This window comes from Orycteropus afer, unplaced genomic scaffold (assembly GCF_000298275.1).
Source record: "Orycteropus afer afer isolate SDZICR_OR568_19922 unplaced genomic scaffold, OryAfe1.0 scaffold00632, whole genome shotgun sequence".
Classification (NCBI taxonomy): domain Eukaryota; kingdom Metazoa; phylum Chordata; class Mammalia; order Tubulidentata; family Orycteropodidae; genus Orycteropus; species Orycteropus afer.
In genome coordinates this window covers 598,483-603,866 of record NW_006922219.1, presented here as the reverse complement: position 1 = coordinate 603,866, position 5,384 = coordinate 598,483, and positions in this window count along the sequence as shown.

Below are 5,384 nucleotides of genomic sequence, written 5' to 3'. Positions count from 1 at the left end.
TTTGTTTTGTGACATTCATTGCAATCCCCACTTCCTCCCTTTGTTTACCATTTTTTTTGTCCCTTTTTCCTAGTCTTTCTGCCTTATTAGCTTTGTCCCTGGGCAAATGTAACCCCTTTGATCTTCTATGATTGATTGTTGTGAGGAATGTATACCTTCTTGGTATTACTGTTCACCTTATAGGCTTGACTGTCACATGAGGATTGAGTTCAGTTGAAGGGTGTCCATGAGCCATAGTCTTGGGGGGTTCCATCAATCTTCATCAGACTAGTAAATCTGGTCCTTTTTATGATTTTGAGTTTTGTTCCACTTTCTTCTCCCATCACAATAGGACTTCCTGGATACTCCTATTGTGATTCCTTTCAGAGTGGTCAGCAGTGGTAGCTGGTACCATCTAGTTCTGATCTCTAGGTTGTGGATGCTGGGGTTCATGTAGTTCAATAGTCCTTTGGATTAATTGTTTCCTTGAATCTTTGATTTCCCTCATTATTCATTGCTCTTGATGGGGAGAGATCAAGAATTGCACCTCAGAGGGCCACTCCCAAGCTTTTAAGACCCCAGTCACTACTCACCAAAATAGAATGTAGAACATTGTCTTTTGTGGACTATGTTATGCCAATTGACCTTAGTGTCCCCCAAGACTATGATCCTGAGCCCTCAGGCCCAGCAGCTCACTCATTCCAGATGGTTGGTTATGACTAGGAAGCTTCCATAACTTTGCACCCTGTATGCTCTACTATACTCATGGCTATATTTGCAGCTCATATAAATACATAATGAATATCCTGTCAAATCTATATATGCTCGTGGGTATAGCCTCATTCTCCTTCACACCCCTGTTTAGTTTTCACGTCTATTAATTATTAGCTTGAATTTTTGACAGTTCTCTGTCAATATACTGCTGCAATCATTTTTGAATTATTTTCAGCAAAACTTTACTTGTGTATAATATTAATGATATTGTTCAATAATTTCTGCATCCCCTGTAGGTGATGAATTTACTTTTGGGTTTTCAATTCTTTTCATTTGTCTATGTTTCTGTCATTATACCAATACTAGGCTGTTTTCAGTGCTGTGTTCATAGTGTTGTTCTTCTTTGGTAGTGCTTGTTCATCCTAGGTCTCTTTCCTTTCCATATAAAGTTGGTGATTAGGTTTTCCATCTCTTTAAAAAGTGATAATGGAATCTGGATTGCAATAGCATTGCATTAATAATTGGATATTATTAAGGCATTCTGGTGGTGTGGTGCCTAAGGCATTTGACTGCTAACCAGAAGTTTGGTGGTTCAAACCCACCAGCTCCTCCATGGAAGGAAGATGGGGTAATCTACTTCAATAAAGATTTACAGTCTCAGAACCCAGTGAGGGTCGCTATGAGTCACAATCAACTCTATGGCAATGAGGATTTGTTTGTTTGGTGGCTTCTTGGGGGGCATAGTATTGAATTTTCACAATGTTTAGTCTTCCTATCCATGAACATGGTATATGTTCTTCCATTTATGTACGTATGTTTTGGTGACTTGTAGTAGTGTTTCATAATTTTCCTTGTATAGGTCTTTTGTGTCTCTGGTTAGATATATTCTTCAGTATTTCATTTTTGGGTGATTAGTATAAATAGTATTGTTTTCTTGATTTCTTTTTCAGAGATTTCTTTGTTGTGTAGCAGAATCTGACTGATTTTTGCATGTTGATCTTGTACCTTGCCACTTTGCTGAATCCTTCTGTTAGTTCTAGTAGTTTTCTTATTGAGTACCTAAGATTTTCTATATATAGGATCATATCACCTTCAAATAGAGACAGTTTAAATTCTTCTTTGAAAATATGGATGCCTTTTATTTCCTTTTCTTGCCTTATTGCTCTCAGTAAGATTTCCAACCCAATATCAAATAGGAGTGGTGATAAAGTGCATACTTGTCTGATTCCCATTTCCAAGGGGAATGATTTCAATCTCTCTCTATTGAGAATAATGTTGGCTGTTAGTTTTGTGTATATGCCCTTAATTATGTTAGGTAATTCCCTTCCATTCCTATTTTGTACAGAATTTGCATCAAGAATGGGTGTTTGATTTTGCCACATGCTTTTTCTGCATCAATGGATGTGACTATATGGTTTCTTTCCTTTGTTTCATTTACATGGCCTGTTCTGTCTTAGTCTAGAAGCTCCACTGAAACCAATTCACCATGGGTGACCCTGCTGTTATTTGAAATAATGTTGGCACAACTTCAGCATTATAGCAACACATAAGCTGCCACAGTACATCAAACTGACACATCAATGGTGATATTTTCTGTTAACTCTAATTAATACTTAGCAATTTTTTCTTTTTCCCATATATTCCCTCATTTCTCATCTCTCTCTTTGAGAGTTGTGTTTACATTATAAGAGCATATTCCAAGTATTTATTATTCTATACTCCTTTTGTCCACCATTTAAACTTTTCATTGTAAATATCAAACTTTGGTTGATTTTTTTTACCTTCCTTTTCCAACTCCTCTTTGTGTCCCTTGCATGAGATGAATATAAATTATTTAATCTTATGTGAGATATTCCAAGGGTAAATGAAGTAAGATATTCCAGGAACTCATAAGGAGCTCTGGTGGTGTAGTGCCTAAGGCACTTGACTGCTAACCAGAAGGCTGGCAGTTCAAACCCACCAACCACTCCTCAGAAGGAAGATGGGGCAATCTACTTCCATAGTGATACTGCCTCAGAAACCCAAGGAGGGGTCTCTATGAGTCGGGTCCAACTCAGTGGCAAATAACATCAACTAACAACAATGATCTATTCAAACAAGCTCTGCTCTAATTGCATCCTTTTTAAAAAATTAGTGTTAGTTTTTGATGATGGAGTTTATTCAAAACAAATCTAACAATGGAAAGGACTTGCTGCCAACATCAATTCTGTAGATAACTAATTGAACATAAACAGCCCTGTCCCAAGGAAATTTTTCTGCTAATCCATCTGGGGAAAAGATAAATGCCTTTCTTCAAAACAATGCTCAAGAGGCCTCAGGAATAGAATACAAATAACACATTTACTGGGCCTCCCTGATATTACCTACTATTACCTTCCTAATTCATGCTTTTCTCTCTTTTGTACCCTTGTTATCTTTGCATCAACTGAGAAATTTATAGTCTAAAGTTAATTCTTAGATATTCAATGTCCCCTTTACTCAACTTTTTAAAAATTCAAATATATTCCTTCCTAATTGCTTTTCATTGAATGATACTTCTCAAAATAAGGTGAGTAAAAGATACTTTCCCTAAAATATCATTCATTCCTAGGGAAAGTTGGAATGTGAGTAGACCATAGTGTCTAATATGCATGTAAAAAGCAAAAGGCATTTCATTTCAGGGAGTTTTTTCTGAACTTTAGGAATCTCTAGTTTGTGGTTAAGAAGCAGCTAGCTTTCTTTTCATAATAAATATGTAAACATATATAACTTTCTCTCTTTCTTTCTCTTCCTCACTTAAACAAAGCTTAAAAGCTTTGATTTTTAAGTTTCAATAAGTTTCACTGTCTGACAGAAGTATGAAGCCATTATTCAATCATATGAACTTTTAAAATGTGTAGTCAAAATTTGTGGGCTGATTTGTCCATTTACTTCCTCCAGATATTTTGGTGTCAAACATAAGTTTTTACTTTTATTTTTAGCTTTATATATAAAGCTAAAAAGTGCTGTGTTTAATGAAAAAAATTTCTGAATAAGATACACTAGAATGAAAATATGAGCAGAGATGCAAAGAATAAGATGTCAGAATTAATGGAGTCATGGCACTTAATTAAAGTGACTTTAAATAGCTGTGGACAAATACATCTCTGTTCTGGTTACCTAGTGTCACTCTGACAGGAATATACCACAAATGGGATGGCTTTAACAAACAGGAGTTTATTCTTACAATTTGGAGGTTTTAAGTCCGAGTTCAAAGTGCCAGGCTCTAGGGGCTGAGTGAAAGCCCCTCAACCTTGGGCTTCAGCTCTCTCCTGTTCCCAGCCCACTTAGGCTGGAGGCTTCTCTGTACTCAGCCACTGGCTGTGAGCCTGACAAACACAAGGTTGACAAGTAATAAGGCACAGTCCCCATATTACCAAACCATATGGCCGGTCACTAATTCAAGTCCATTAAAAGTCCCAAAATTGGCAGAGCATGGCAGGCTGCTGAACAATGACTCAGCTACATGCAGCGTTCAAGCATGCCATAAACCAGAGACCATTCCCCAAAGCTTCTCCTTATACACAGGAAGCAGACCACATCCCTAAGGTAGCTACTCAGCTGTTCACAGTAACTTCCACCATGGAGTTGATTACCAGTCTCATCATGGGGAATACTACATCCAGCTGCCCAGCCACTCAACCAGGCCCAGCCAAGTGACATACAAACTTAACTACCACAATCTCTATGCAGCAATATAGTGAAGGAAAATCCCTGTAGTGGGAAATCCAAAAGTTTATGGCATTTAAGAACTGTTATTGTTGTTGTTGTTTGCCGTCGAGTCGGCCCTGACTCATAGCGCCCCCTCCTTGGGTTTCCGAGGCAGTATCACTACGGAAGTAGGATTGCCCAACCTTCCTTCCAAGGAGTGGCTGGTGGGTTTGAACCGCCAGCCTTCTGGTGAGCAGTCAAGTGCCTTAGGCACTATGCTACTAGAAGTACTAAAATATCATGAGAGTGACATAAAAATAATTTAAAAACGATTAAAGATATAGGAATCAAATATGGAGCTTAAATATAAATAGCATTGGTTAAATCTACCTACTTTCAGAGAAATCCTTCATTTATGGAAAGAGTTCAGTGTAATATAGGAGGCTTTGTGGTAGCCACCATTAGCAAACAAAACTACACTTAATAAGGTGAACGATATAAACAAATTCCCAACTAATACAAACTTAATAAGATTGCTGAAAGCATATCTGAATGAATACTGTCATTATATTTAGGCAGAATTAATTATGGAAGACTTCATGGAAGATGAAATCCAAAATAATTCTTTAAAAATTGAACAGTGCATCACAGAAAAACATAAAGTTGAAAATAAAGTTTTTAACTGTATAGGCAATAGGAGTCTTACGTGTAATCATTTAATGAAGTTGGTAAATTTGGATTTTTAGTGTTTATTTTAACAATTAAATCAATTCATACCATAATTTTAGTTCATATCCCATTTATGATAGAATTTTCACCTGAAAAATACCTTAGTATAAGACATATCTTTATAGTCACTGTGTTCATATAGCATCTTAAATGATACCAAGGTCAAATTAGGGTATAGGAAGCAAGATCCACTGAGGAAACATCTCTGGAGTACAGGTACTTTCTCTAGAATCTTGAAACTGAATGTATAGTCTCATTACCTCAATATCTTATTTAAGCAATTGATTTCTTTT